This window comes from Dromaius novaehollandiae, chromosome 4 (assembly GCF_036370855.1).
Source record: "Dromaius novaehollandiae isolate bDroNov1 chromosome 4, bDroNov1.hap1, whole genome shotgun sequence".
Lineage (NCBI taxonomy): Eukaryota > Metazoa > Chordata > Aves > Casuariiformes > Dromaiidae > Dromaius > Dromaius novaehollandiae.
Genome location: NC_088101.1, coordinates 34,542,454 through 34,557,875, shown reverse-complemented (window position 1 = coordinate 34,557,875; position 15,422 = coordinate 34,542,454). Strand labels below are relative to the sequence as shown.

The 15,422-nt window shown below is 49.7% G+C and overlaps 1 long non-coding RNA gene across 1 annotated transcript; it reads left to right on the top strand.

Moving 5' to 3' along the window:
• The first annotated feature begins 8,731 nt into the window (after window positions 1-8,731).
• On the top strand, window positions 8,732-11,139 carry LOC135328198 (uncharacterized). Its single transcript, XR_010388963.1, has 2 exons — window positions 8,732-9,034; window positions 10,036-11,139. It is a non-coding gene; the product is annotated as an uncharacterized LOC135328198 (long non-coding RNA).
• The last annotated feature ends 4,283 nt before the right edge of the window (window positions 11,140-15,422 follow it).

Sequence of the window (15,422 nt, the reverse complement as noted above, 5' to 3'; positions counted from 1 at the left end):
TTAATATGTTTATTACTCAGTGTGTTAACCTTATGGATTGAGTAGCTGGGTATAGGCCAAACCACCTCCGTATATAATTTGTGAGGAGGAGGTGGAAGGGGAAGGAAAGAAGGCAGGTTTCCTGTTTTCCCTGGGTACTGGGCGGGCTGTGCTGTGCTGTGCTGTGCCATTTGGGGGGTTTTGTCTTTCCTAAGCCATGTGTGAATGAACCAGCGTGACTGTAATGAAGATGCTTTTCAAAGAAACCAAATTTACTTATCATGCACCAAGCTGTTTTCCACACCTACCACTTTGTCCCTTAGATTTGGGAAGAATGGTGATTTAGCTCCAAAAAATGAATCACAGTTTGGTTGGAGTCTCCTGGGCTGATTTAAAGCTCCCAATAGTTTTCCATGGCAAATAAAATCCTTCTGCAAATAGACAAAAGGCACAATTAATTTTGGGAAAATGTGACTTAGCTTTCCAAAGAAACTTTTCCCTTCTTTATCTCAGCTCTCCAGGCACAACTGGCTAACGTTTCTGCTAGTTAGAAACAAGGAGCAAGGAGAGAGAGGGGGTTCAGGCCACTGTATGGACAGACTGTGTGAAACGTTTTTTTCCTAACTTTTTGACTTGTTCTTACGCTGGCGATAGTGATACTTTGAGCATCTTAGTTAGTCGACATATTGTTAATCCTTTTCCCATGCCATGTAAATCCCAGGCCAAGCGGAACTATGCTACTGATTAAAAACCACATATGACTAATTTTTTCCAGCATGTACTAAAATCAGTGATCTCCACAAACTGCATTTCCTTGGGATGAATAACAAGCTGAGGTTAATGATCCTTCCGCCTCCCTGATCAGGCATCTTCTCCCAACCGGTCGTCAGTTCGTCAGCAAATCACTTGTACCACATTTCTTACTGCTGCGCTGACAAGTCTGTTCCTGCCAACACTTTAATCTTGAAAGTGCACGATCTAAGAGGAAAAACAAACTGCGTGCTGCTCCTATGATCCTGGAGGTGACAGACAGTAATCGCTGAAATATTGTAACGACAGTGACAGTTGTGACATCTCCTTAGATAGAGATGCGTGTCGCGTCGTCTCGGACACGAATATCCGCTGTGGTGCGAAGGAACCGATGCCGTACTTCCCACTGAGAAACACGTGTCTGCCTGAGCGGCGTCTGCCTGTTGAATCAAAATTTGCTATCGCGCACGTATGGGTATGGCAGTTAGCTTTTGGACAGGCCTGCCAGGTAGCTCCCTGAATCTCCTTTCTGCCACTGTTAACTTCTGGAACAAGTTTTCATGCTGTGAAGACTTGCTACCCAGCTTCTTGGGGCAAAGCCACTTTAATTTCCTTTTACCATGCTGGTACAGTAGTGTTGAAGGGAGTTAACGTGTGAGTTGCTCTTAGAGCCAGTGCAGCCACTCTGGCTGCCGCGCCGGCCTGCTGCTGAGGAATGGGAACATAATTCATTTTCATTTTAAGACATGGCATAAAATATTTCCATTCGATCCTTAGTGTCTCTTCGGAGGGACAGAAATGGGCACGTCGTCCATTTAGGCTGTTAATATGACCGTTAGCATTCTGGTATTAGCTTTTGAACAGTTATCAGCTGGTGACATGATTTTTAGAGGACTCCAGGAAGGCCAGGCTCTGCAAGGCATGGCAGGATTGTCACGTCAGCCCGATGCCTCGGCCGATACTGGAGCCCTTCGTAGGGTTACGTCCCCATTACTGCTGGTCAGGTGGTGCAGGAGAGGCCCACTTGACTCCACCTGCAGCAGGAGACAAATGGGAGGCAGGCAGAGGTAGAGCCATGACAAGTTTGGGATTTGGGCAAAGGGGATTTTGGCTGATGCTTTTCGTTGCAGAGCCCAGACTGTGGAGGTGCTGGCTCTGGGGCGCGTCTGAGCTCCCAGCGGTGAGGCACTTCGGCGCTTGGGGATTAGAGGTGGGAGGAGAGGGGCTGGGGCTGCCTGGTAGCATCACGCGCTGCAGCTGGCGGTGGGGCCCTCCCTGCTCCACGCTCGGGAGCCATCTGTGTCCACTGCTCTTTACCGCATACTCCGAGGTATGGCAGATTTAGGCTCTTTCCCGGTGACCGCTTTGGAGGTATGAAGAGGCTGAGGATTTTCTAGGCCAACATCAGGAGAGTCTTCTGGGCGCTGGGTACCTTCTTCTTCTTCTACCTTCCCATTCAAGGTGAAAATAGATCTCTGTTAGGAGCAGCGTGAACCTCCTGGACAAAAGGAAGCAGGCGAAAGTAGGACGGTGCCAGATCGGTTTAGCCCAATTCCACTGCATTGGAGGAAGCACCAATTTCAGGGACAGGCTGTGCAGAGGGATTTCTTTCTACCCTCTCCTCTCCTCATGTTTGCTTTCTCAGGGAGCTCTGGCTGTGATCCACTTTTCCTCCCACTTTCAACAGATTGCAGAGCCATGTATGTGATTTTTGCACTGAGAAAACAACCTCAAAGTAGGGGCTGAAATTACAGCTTGCCAGAAAGATGAGCCTGAACTGGGAGGAGAGCAGGAGAGAGAGAAGGACCATGCCAGAGAGCTTCAGCTCTTGGTTTTTGTCCGGTTATGAGTTTTGCCATAAAGCTTTACCCTGGTGTTGCTGAGGGGCAGCAAAGGGACTTGCTGACCGCTCTTGCCCTTACGTAGCTGCGTTGTGTGGTGGAGCATCTCTGCCTGGTGTTAGATTTGAGCATCCCTGCCTATTGACTGTGGTGTGGCCCCCAACACGCCCGTGGCGTTGGGTATCTTGTTGTGCGTGTTGCTTGCTTAGGTTGTGTTGCTCGTTAGCAGGCTTGCGACCGAGAGGTGAAGTGCAATAGTGAGGGACCCTCCGGGAACTCCACCATCTCGCAGGCCGCCTGTTGAAGCCCTTGTGATCATCCAGTGTCCTGTTTCAAATCTTATTTGACCAGGCCCAGCTATTTTCCAGTGGCAGGGGCACAATACTTATACCTCCTTCATTTAAGCAGTTTTAAGTCAGAGTCCCAAAGTTTTCCTAACCGAAAAACTTCTGGAAGCTGCTCTGCAAATCACAGACAGAATATTTATGTACTGAGCTACGTTGCTAGTCTATGGGCTCTGCTTGAAAAGGGAAGTGGTGGGTAATGGCAAAGAACTGTTGCCTTTGACATGGAAATACTGAAAAATCCTTGGCCCAGCACTGCAGTCCTCGGGTAAAATGGTGTTAATGTTCCTGTTAGGAAATAAGTACAACTTCTCCATGCTTTGTTTCCTCAGTTTCAGGGCACCTTGGCATTTCAGCAAAAATCAGCAATTTCCAGCCGGTAAATCTGTGATTGCAGAGGGGCTCGAACGGCGGTGCTTGGAGCCAAGTGGGCTTTGGACTTGTTCCCCCGGGGGTGTGCGTGGTCGGGGTGGCCCCGATTGGGCTGCTTCGGAGGCAGGACCCGGCCCCGGGGCAGGGTTAAACCTTGCCCCTGCCTCTGCCAGCCGAGCGTGCTGGTCCCGCCAGGTTGTGCAAGCGCCGAGCACCAGCTTACGCAACGGGGTCGCATGCCGGCTCTCCGGGATCCTTCTCAGCCCTGGCCCAACGCCCTGCTCTGCCACCAAACACAGTCAGGTCCTTGACCCGCAGTGACGATATTTACATTCGTTTACTCTGCCGAGGAGCCGGGAGTCTTCCCTGCTTCTAAGAAAGACAAATACGTCCTCGGCGTTGTCTAAAATTGGGGCAGGCAGGACTTGCCTTGCGAAGTGCGTGGCGTTGAGGGTGACCATCTCCCAGAGCAGCATGTCAGACCCAAGAGGGTCCTTGCTGCGGTCCCACAGGACCTGCCGGGGGGAGGCTTTGCAGTTTGCTCTGGCGTCCTGTCGGGCACTATATGGTGTGTAACTGGCCTCTGGCTCTGCCATCCAGCACTTTTGATACGTCAAAGCCTGAGATTTCAAATTTTAATTAGGCACTGGTCATGCAATGGTCAGTAGCAAGTAACTTCCCAAGTGGTCAGCTGGGTATCTTATCTGGCCAGAAGCGTGCCAGAATGGTTGCTCTGCATAAGTAATGTAAGCAAGCGATGGAAAATGTCACCTAGACTGTATTTAAAATAAATTTTGTGCCCTACAACATGTTCTATTTATTGAATAGCAAACTCCTCTGTGAATTGCCAATTTGTAATGCATCAAAATGAACTTAATTATAGATAGATTTTGTAGTTCCAGAACAGATTTATGAGACATGGAAAGGTCTTCAGGTCCTCGTCACTCCCGGTTTCTTCCTATTTGAGTTTCTTTCTCAGACTCCAGCCAGCAGCTTTCTTCCTGATTTATTTTCACCAAAACATTCTTTCCTTTGCACATACCATCTTAAGTTTGGGTGAAACTGCTGTCATTTTTCTCAGAGAGCAGCTGGCTTTTCTGAATTCATTATCTTCTCGTTTCTTTCTTTGAAAGAAATTCTAATTTTACCTCTTTATCTCAAGGATATTACGAGATTTATGTGGCCTCTCAGCAATAGACTTTCATTTGCTGTAAGTCCAGAACAGAATTTATAGAGAAGGGCAAAGTCAGACAGCGATTCCTGCAATGCGAAAGCATGGCGCTTCTTAGCCCGTCTGGCTTTAAGGGAAATCCCTCCGTTGCTTTATGTGGATCTCCACCTGACTTCGTTTGAGCCTGTCTGTTTCAGTGTTTTAACTCCCCAGTTTAGGTGTGTCCCTGCAGCCTGTCGCTGCAGCATCCAGAAAGCCCAGACGTAGCTTTCCCAGCCGACAAGCGACAGGAGCCCCCTCCATCTTGCACGTACGATGATGAGATACTTGAGGAAGCAGCTCGGACGCAAGTCACTGACAGAGCTGACCGAAGATAGAGGGATGCTGCAAGGTGGCAGAAAGATTGAAATTATACTATTTTTATCATTTTATCTCTTGACAGTGTGATAAAAATGTTGGTGAGTTGCCTGAGACCGTTTCGAGGTCTGGTTAAAGCTCCTAGGCCAAGAAGAGATATATGTTTATGTGACATTTCTGCATCGACTTTTCAATATGAAGTAATTACGTACCTACTCGCTGACAAGGAGAGGTAGGAAAAGAGTCATAGGGTAGATTCAAGAATGTGGTATTCAAAAGAAAAGTGTGAATATTTTGGGGTAATTTGAGGGTTTCTGTATATTGCATAGGCCAGGGGCAGTTTTGAACAGCTCGTCTCTCGTGTGAGAGTAGGAGCCTGCGTTGCGAAGAGCCCTTCACCTAGTCTGCCTTGAGGAAACAGGACCTTGTTCTTGGTTAAGCCCATTTCTCCTCCCCTGGGCTGGGTCCTGGAGAGTGGAAAGTTCCCACTTGGAGGACTACAAATCCCAGGTCTGTGTGGCAAACACCGACATGGGCACTGAGCCAAACCCCGCACAGCTGACCGAACCGTGTCCCAACATCTGCTACACCTACAATACTGACTTTTCTAGTAAAGTCTAGGAAAGGACAGCTTGATTATACTGAGGAAACAGCATTTTGATGTCACTGTAGGTTACAACGGCTCCTTTCCTCTTGAAAGAAACCTTATCATCTTTTGCTGTCACCTTGATTGAATGAGGTGTTGGACAGGGAGCTTAGCTGTCCCTGCCTGTGAAAAGTCAGGCTATGCACATTTTTCCTTGCCTGGAAAACAGTGGGATTTGACTGAAAAGTAAACGCAGTCTGAGGCTACATTAAAGGGACACTATCAGCCTGAGAGCCACCCTCCTCTGTGAAAATGCTGTGCTGATCATTGCTGCGAATGATACTGAAACTGGAGGATGTTTAGGTTGAAGAAGGTGTTTCTCCCTGCGTGCTGCGTTTTGTGTGTTTTGTTGCACATCACTTCCCAGCTTGGACTTTGGAGCTTGCCTGCATGGGAGGAAATCCCATGTTGCTCTGCTGAGACCGGCGCAGGTTCAAAACGTGAAGGATTTTTCGGAGCGTTCGGTGCATGAGCCGGTGCTGACTGGCTTTCGTGGCCTCTGGACCCAGCTGGCTGGTGCTGCAGCAGCCTGGGGAGGTGCAGCCCGGCTGCTAGAGGAGCTTCTCAGCTCGGCACCCCTCTTCCAGCAGACCTTCATTAAAAAGGGCTATGAATTTTCCACCAAATTGTATCTACGCCGTTCAGCAGCCTCCACTGAGGTAGATGGGGAACGCTGCAGCAGGTCACTCTCCATTAAGAAAGAAATGAACACCACGTAGATGTGATAATCCAAAACGAGTTGATGATTTTGGGTGACTGCGCTTTTTGTTTGGGATATCGCTTGTTCGGTGTCCACTGTCCCGGTGCTGCGTCCTGCAGATCTTTGCCCTGCTGCTGGGGAAATGCCCTGCTGGGGCTGCCTGGGGGGAGAGCCGGCCTGAAGGAGCCAGCGCTCGCTTTGGCCGCCCTGCAGGCAGCTCTCCTTCGCCCGAGGAGTCACAGCTGAGCTTGTACCCCCCGCGGGATGCAGAGGAGCTATTGCGGACACAGGGATGGTGCCAGTTAGCTGGATATCGCTTGCAAAATAACCAGTGATTGAACAGGGAGCAAAAAAATAGCTTTCTTTGGCATCAGTATTTTCTCTGGCACCAATACTTTGCGGGTCCTGCTCCCTGCAGGAGGGGTTTGAGTCTCTCTGCAGACGCGGGAGGACAACCTGCTGCTCCCCACCTCAGGGGTGGCCGGGAGCCTGCGTCGCGGGAAAGCCGGCCCACGCCAGGCTGCAGACAGCTCGTGCTGCAGTTTTTTATTTTATTCTCTCTTCCACGGCTGCCCACGCAGCAGGCTGCTTGGGGAGGACGTGCGGCGCGGGTATGGGCTGCTCAGCTCCTCTCGATGGGCCAGGGCCCGGGTTCCTCCAGCTCGGTGGGAAGCGGCCGGCAGCTGTGGTCCTTCAGCAGCGCTGCCCCGACACCGCTCGCCTGTGCGCGCGGCCAACACGTTTCTGTTTGCACTACAGTCAGAGACGGCGAGGCGCGTTTCATCAATCCTTCACTCTCATTTTAGTATCGTTCGCTTTATTTTGTAGTAGTGAATGAGCAGCGAGGCCGGCTCCCCGAAGAGCTGCCGTTTCGCTCTCTTTGGGCCTGTCCCTTTCTTCTTCTGTCAGAGCTCCTCTCCGTGCAGCGAACTCCCCCTTCCTGCTGTCCTTCCTCCATGGCTGCAAGCCGATCGATCTCCTTTAACTGCAAAGGGTTAGCACGGAGCGCTTTGGCACCGCGAGAGCTGCACGCGGGGACACCAAGGCGAGGATGCCCGCGCTGGGCGGCGAGCGTCGCCTCCTGCCCGGCACTGCCAGCCTGCCGCCCGCGCTTGGCAGCCTCTCCTGCAGGCAGAGGTGCCCCCCGGGCTGAGCCCTGCCTTGGAGAGGGTTCCCAGACAAACGAAGCCCAGTACCTTGCAAGCCCTGTTTTGTTGCTAGAATAAGCGCGTTTCTGCTGGACTGTGTGCGACCGCGTTTGCAAGCGACCCCTGGAAATCTGCGTCGCAGTGTTTCCGAACGCCTGTCTCCTCTCGCAGGTGCAGCCCGGTGCGTGGAGAGGTTCGGTTTGCATTCGCTAGATGTCACTCTGTACAAAGACTATCAGAAGCTGCTGGAACGGATGATTAAATGAGGAAAAAAAAAAGCTATTTGGAGAGGGTGGGTAAGTGACTGAAAAACATATTTTCAATTACTTCCGAATAAGAAGGTTTACCCCATCCCTATCTCCCTACAGTTTGCAAGAGACACTCAGTGCTGCTTGGTAAAATGAAACCCCTCAGAGCCTTTTGAGAGAAAGGAGAGCAGGGATGCTGGCAAGCTTCCCTTTGCCTGTCCTCTTTGGCAGCCAGGGTTTAGGCAGGTGTGCCGCTGGATTGCAAACTGGCTTGTCATCCTGGCTGTCCTCTTCTCCTTTCTGCACAGTGCAGGTGGTAGGACTGACTGTGTTTTAATGTTCTTTCTCTAGTGTCACAAACTGAAAATGATAGCAAATAATAGAAAAGCCCTCTGACCATGACAGAGCAATAATTTTCATCTATTTTCCTGAGCTTTTTCAGAAAATCTTTCCTCATCTGTGTTGTGGAGATTTTTAATTAACCCTTTAATTAAGCTGTCAGGATGAAGAGAATATGAAGAAATGTGTGCAACAGGCAGTTTCTGCTGGCTACCTTAGCCCCACGTTTGTGTTGTGTCATCTGTAAAGAATAAACATTTCTTGCATGGCGTAATGCCATTTTTTCCTCCTCTTGTTCTTCCAGGTTTTTAATCAATTGGAAGGATGCTTCAGCCAGCTAGTTATGGCACTAATAAACAGTGCTTTAGGCGATGTTGATAACAAGGCAAGTCTGGCTTTTGCTGCTGTTATTTACATTCTGTTGTGGGTTTTAGCATCGCAGATGTCCTCTGAATTATAGAATTTGCTTCCTTGAAGATTTTAGCTTGGAAGAGAGAGTCGAGAGCTGTACTTTGCTATGCTGGGAATATTGCTTCTTTTCAGTCTGGCAGGCAATGGAGCATAGAAATGTGGCGTCAGTGCCAGATCTGCCTTTATTTTACCTTTTGTGGCATTTTTTGTGTTTTTAAGCGCTTGGCTCACTATTTTCTCGCGACTTTGGAATTTGCTAGCATAAATAGGAAGGGCGGTCAGCTGGTCTCGCCTACCTCCCTTTGATCCCCCGGCATCTGAAGACCGTAAAATTTGGAAACGGGCAGCACTGACACCTCGATTCAAATGTAACAGGGGGTCCTGCCCTTACAGGGCTTTGGACAGGACCCCTGGTGCTTGAATTGCCTTCCCAGGTCTACGCTTTCGCGTGTGACACTATTTAGCTTTTGGGTGCCTCTGCTCCCTCTTCAGGGAAATGGGGGGACAGGTACTGACTCCCTCGGGGTAACGCTTTGAGACCTAGTGATGAAGTGCAGTTATATCTTATTTTCTCTTTACTAGAATATGAGCAAAAGTCTTGATCTAATGCAAACCTTGGGGACGAGAGCCAGTGAAGCCACGCAGACAGCGCGGGCTCCCCGAACTCCCGTGACTCACCTGCCTTGCAGTACTTCGTTAAGCCAAGGGGGTCGGATTGGGAGCCAGAGGTTGGTCAAAGCATAACAAATTCATACTGCAGTCAAGTCCCAAATCGCTGGCAATGCTGCATATGTGTGACTCTCTGTTATAGGGCATTTTAGCAGAAATGTTGCCTGGGCTGGGTGTGTTTTTTAAAGAAAATACTGCCGTTTCCTCCTTCCCTTCCTTCCCGGGCAATCCCTGGGTACAGACATCACATTTTCCAGGCGACCTACCAGCCCCGACCCAGCAATGAAAATCAGCTGTCTGACTCCAGCCTGCCACTGAAACTCCTTTTATAAACCCCAGTTTTTCTTTTTCCGCTTTCACTGGTGTAAAAGAGACACAGCCGGCCTTACTGTAATAGTTCAAAGAGCCGTGACGGCTCTGAGCTCGTCTCTTCTTCCCGCTTTGGTTTTGGTGGGGGCAGGTGGAGTCCCGCAGAGCGGCGGGACGTGCCCTGCGCGGGGGGCCCGAAGCGGGGCTCCCGGGACCCGGCACCGGGTTTTACGCCTCATCTTTCCGTAACAGGATTCCCGTGAATGGTGAAATGAAACTGAGGATAGTTGAAACCACGCGATGGCTTAAAAAATCTTTCTCACCACTATCTATAGGGTTCTATTAAACCAAAGGAGAAATGGAAAGAGCAGCGCCGTGTTGGATAAATATCAGTTAATGCTTTTATGAAACATGCCCAGAAAGGCCTCGAGTGAAAATAATGTATAGGGAGGGAGCCAGCAGGCACAACTGGGAAACGGCAACTGCTTTTTGTAAAACGTTCAAAGGAAACAGAGCAATGTTCATTTTATTTGGAATTTATAATCAAAAGGAAATTTACCATTTTGACTGGAGATGGAAAATTGCCTGATTATCTTCACTTCTGCTGCGTTTGTGCAGTTTAGTGTTTCTCTGCTAGTGAAGAGAAGGAAAAAATAAAAAGGAGAGGATGAAGAGGGGAAGAAAACTACTGCTTTTGTTTCTGCTTTATATTCTGCTACCAACATTAGCAAACAGTACCGTTTCTTTTCAGAGCTCTTCTCCTGCATATGTGAAGCCTCCCCGGGGACAGGGGAGAGACAGCAAGGCACGGACTTCCTTAGCTGAGAACCTGGATCATTTCCTCAGCTTTTCTGCCAAGCTAGTGCTAGTGGCATCTGATTTGTTTGCTATTCTTCAGCCTCCTTTTCCGTGAAATGGGACAATTATTATTTATTTTATGAAGGATGTGGAAAGTTTGAGAATTTTTCTTTTTTTGACAAATCCCAAATCAAACGCGTCTTGACGATTTTTACGTGTTCGGTTTGGAGGAGGGATAAAAGACACCAGCATCAAGGGAAGTGCAAAACACTAGATCTTGGGGAGGAATTTTTTTCAGCTAACTTTCTGCCTTTGGCAACCCAGCCAATGAAAGGAATAGGAGGGCAAAACAAAAAAACTCCCAATCCCACGGCTTGACCGTTCATGGCAAAGGTGCTTTATTTATTTCTCACAGCTTTCTAATGGCAATATCTTAATGCCAGCATCTTGAGGCCTTTCGAAAGGGAAGACCCCCACTGAGGGCTCCTGTTAATGCCCAGGACCGTGGGAAACGTCCTGGCAGTGCCCGTGAGCGAGAGAGGCGCCGGCAGGCGCGGTGGGGCGAGCAGGCATCGGTGCGCGAGCGGCATGTCCACACGCGGGTGAACGCCGGCCTTGCTGTTGTGAGCAGAGGGTCAGGGACCCACTAGTGTTGTTTTTCTGCTCCAGGACTCGTGTTTCAGCTTTTTATCTATATGTTTGTTTTCGCAAAGCTCGCCCGCAGACTCTGCTGGGCTTTGGCAACCAAAATGTAAGCAAAACATCGAGCTCTCCAGCTGCTTTAAGGCAGAATAAATGGCTGTGAAGGCAGAGGCTTTTATTTTTCAGAGAAGTTCCCCCCTTCCCCACCAAACTCCTTGACACTGCGGTGCCGGGAAGGTGACGGGGGTGTAATTACCACAGTTGCATAAAACACTCCTAGTCTTGCTCATTACCGTGTGGATAGCGGAGGTGACATTTTCCCCCCAGCCTATTTCTGTGCATAAGGATGGCCTAGCGTGGATGTCATCTCTTTCCTGATGTATGGAGTGGAGACTAATAAAAGCCATTAATTTTTTTTCCCCTTGTCACTTGACTTTCAGTGGCTGTCACAAGCCGCGCGAGACTGACAGGGCATTGCACAAATAACCCGCAGTCCTTGCAAAGCCCCTGGGGCAGGCCAAGCGGCACAGGGAGGGAGGAAGGCTTTTCTTTTTGCAGATGCACAAACAGCGAAGTGATGAAGTCTTCCTGCTGCAGCAGTTGCCTTGCCCCGACCCAACTGTGGGCATGGAGAGCAGAGCTGGTGGCAGAGGGAGGTGACGCACCTTGGGACTTTTGCTATGCCCTGCGGGCAGAGTGCTTAAAAACCCTAGGGTAAATAAGAGAGAGACGGTCAATAGATAACGGTTATTCAGCACAGCATTGGTTTTAACAGCTTTTCTGGTGCTTGCCAAGACGTGGCCAAATACATAAGCATGGGTACCTTGCTTGGGCTGGAGGGAGCAGAGGTGCCCGGCTGCGCTCAGTGGGGAGCGGGGTGGCGAGGAGGTAAATACAAACCAGGCTTGTCGCCAGCTGCTTGCTTTTCAGCACACAGCTTTTTAAATTGCTTTTATTTTATTTTTCTGGATGCTGCAGCCTGACTGATTAGAGCGGGTGAGCATGAACTGCTAGATGTTTGAAAACGAAGAGGCTTGCTTTGGTCTCGGTGACGTCCCGAGGATCTGGGAAGCCTGCTAGGGCTCCCTCCCTTTCGGGAGCAAGGACAAGCCTTGCCCGGCTGCCTCCCCCCTCAAGCTGCCTGTAATAAAGAGTGACTGGATTTTTAGCATGTCCTTCATGGAAATAGCCCCTTAGTATCAATCAAGGTCTTTGCACATGTCCCTGTCTCTTGGTGTTTCTCTGTTCTCTTATCTTGTTTATGAAACTGTATTATGTGAGACAAAACTCATTTGCTGGCGAGGAAGGGACATTGTACTCAATGGGATATTTACTGTGTACCTGAGGTATAATCTATCCTCTGCAGTAACACAGATCCCAGAATGAATGGGTATTTATTTATAATAATATAGCAGAGAGTCCACGGGGAGGTGTCATCTTGTTTGTAATCAATCCCAGCGTGATGCTGTGGTTGCGGCACGCTAATGCTCTGCATTAAGTGATGAATTGGTTTAGTCTTCTCATTCTGACTGTCATTTTTCTTCACTGAAGATGCATCGCCTCCATTACGTGACCCTTGTCGCTGAGCATCGAGTATCCACAGGCACTTAAGAGGGAGCGGGCGGGGTGGTGTGCGCTCCCTCGCAGGAAGGGAAGGGGAAGGGAGCACCCCCTCCGCAGACCCGCCCTTGCTCAGGGGAAATGACGGGTCCCAGCCAGGCGGCGGGTGCCGTGCGCAGTACGCTCCTGGTGAGGTAAGCAGTGATTTATCCCGCTGGAGCGGGTCATTATTGGGCTAACATTGTATTTCTGGATTGATTTCAACTCGGAGCCTGATGACAGAGTGGGTATTTTACTGCCAGAGAAATAGGCCATCCATGGTACCAAACAAGCTGGATATATTTTAAGAGAGACATTCTCGGTATGCTGCAAAAAACAACAGCAACAAAACCTCCATTAAAAGAACCGAATTTGGGCGCTACAGAAACGCGATCAATATTCCTGGGTCACGACTGTGAGGCTGTTACCGTCGAAGAGGGAAACCTGCCCATTGCTCAGTGACTCACGAGTGAATTGGCAGATGAAAAACAGCCTGCTTTCTGAAAGATGGCACAGAAAATATAGCCGTGGCCCCTGCCTTGGCTTGGGTGTGGACATTTAGCAAAGCGACGCTGCCCAGAGAGGGGGCCTGGCCGGGTCATGGGATGGGCAGAGGGAGCAGCGTTGCCTGTTTTCCTTGGATCCGTGTCGTTCCCTCTCATGTGTCTCCGAGCACCCAGGACACCCTGCATGTGGTCACCACCAGGTCATCTGTCCCACAGGCCTGTACCTTAACGGTGTCCTTTAATGCACGGCTGCTTGTGCTGCCTTCGTCTGCCTTGACTTCTCCTGCCCATAAATAGGGTCATGGGCTGGAGGTGGAGGAACTCTTAAAAGTGACAGGAGGGAAAACAGGATCGTGTTTACTCCTTTTTTTGCTTCCCTGAGACACATGTCAAAAGCTTGGAAATGCCTTTCCGTCTTCATAAAGTCAGAAATATCAGGGCTGTGAAATCTGCTTTTCCCTGGACTTCCCTGGAGGCGTCGGGAAGGTGGCAGGGAAATGTCTCCGGTGGTGGATGAGCAGCCGGGGAACACACTCTCTTTAGCAGAGACAGCTCTTCGCTCCATGAACTAGCGAAGGGGTGAGGAAAATGCACAAAAACCCCCACGCAGGCTAAGCGCTCTTAATAACAATCATTTCCCAATTTAGTTTGTAGTTTTCCATACGGGTATCTAATATAATAATCCTCCCAGTTCTCCGGTTTTCCAAGCCTTTAAGAAAAACGGGGCAGGCAAAAATACATTTAAATGCTAAAGAGAAATTGGCAACAAAGGTTTGGCGTTCTTTCATACCGCACAAAGAAACGAAACCAGAAAATTGCTTTTCCTTTCTAGGCCGCTTTTGTAAAACATTAAAATTGAGAAAAAACTCTGCTTAATCTTCACAGACTGGCTTGCGCTGAGTTTCGCTGCCCCTTCCACCGCACTGCTGCCACGCGTGCGACGTCATTTTGCCCTGCAGCCCGAAGCCTCGCTGTGCATGGGTGCCGAAGCCCTGCCGCGGCCCCGCGTGGGCCGGTGCCGGCGCGGAGGGGCAGGCGCGGGAGCAGCGCGCTCTTCCCTCCCACCTCGAGTGCTAGGTGCCCCCTCCCTGGCTGCGGAAACCGGCCCGGCGCAGACATGACAAAAGGCGAAAAGCAGTTATTCCTCTGAAGTCGGAGTTCCCACTGGGACTCGCACTTCCAGCCAGCAGGTGCAGGGGATTAGTGCTCCAGCAGTGCAAGTCGGGTATTGAACTGCTTTGCAGACCTCAGACTCCGCTGCAGCTTTCCCAGGCTTGGGATATAATAAAGGCAGGGGAATATCTGACGTGTGCAGGTACTGTTCATTTTTTAAACCTCCTCTTTGTCCTCAGGTTGCTCCGAGATGCTGCACACATGCCAATCACTTCGGCTTGTGAGGACGCTTTTGGAGGCCCTTCGAGCTCCCCGGCTCGGGCCCCGGCAGCAGGGCACATCTGGCTGCGCAGAGCCCGGCGTGGGCTGGCCAGTCACGTATCTCCCCGCTCCTCAGGCACGTGCTGAAGCCTGCCCTGCTGTGGCTGCGGCAGCAACGCCATTAGCCAGCTTCAAGCTGACTCGAGGATGTCCGTACAAGCTGCCGTAATGTAGATTATGGTCCAAGCCTGCCCCCCTCGCTGTTGGCTGACTTACTCAGCTCCCCGAGGGTGAGGAGGGATGACCGCTGCTTGAGGAGCTGATACACAGGGAGAGGTCTCAGCAGACAGTGCCGTCCGTCCGTCCGTCTTGGCAAAAGCACATTTTCTCCTCCCCCTGCTGAGATCTGGAGGGAAGGCAGCATTCTTTGCAAGATGCTCAGGCTTTAGACAAGTGGAAAAATACTATAAAATCAATATGTAGTAAAATTGCAGATGCTCTGGGGCCAAGTGCTCAATGTAACATCAAACTACCTGTCATGAATGTCACTCTCCATTTCTACTTACGCCATTAAAGTCACTTTCCAAACTGTCAGTTTGGAACATGCTCTAGGTATGGACTGTAATTCATTTGATCATTTCCAAAACACATTAAGCTTTCACTGTAATGCCCTGTTTTATATAGCCACCTCAGATTTAGGCTATTAAACCTGCACTCCCAACCACAGTATATACTAGGCTCCATTACATGCACCCTTGACATAAAGATCTTGCTATTGCATGCCAAATTCGTATCTCTCAAATTCAATTTTTTGAAGAGAGGGGGCTTTTCACCTCTATGGCCATCCTGAACCTTCCCTCCTCTTTTTGGAAAAGGGAACTAAACCTCAGCGTGGATTTGCAAGGTTAAATGTTTGCTGCAGAGCACCTCCCCTAGTGACTGGGAGGTGGTGTGGCTCCTGGCTGCTGGTTGAAATCACTTAGGTCTGACTTCAGCTTGATTGCTCACCTGGGAGGGGACACAGGCCAAACCCCTTCCTGCTTCAGTTCTCCATTCATAAATTGGGGTGATTGTAGTAGCTTCCATTGCCTGGTACTGATAGTGTCATTAAGAGAAGCTCTATATGAGACAAGTATTATTTTTTAATTATTATTATAAGTGCATTTATTCTTGAACTGAAGTGCTGCTTTTAATAATAGGTTTTCATTTAACTCTGTGG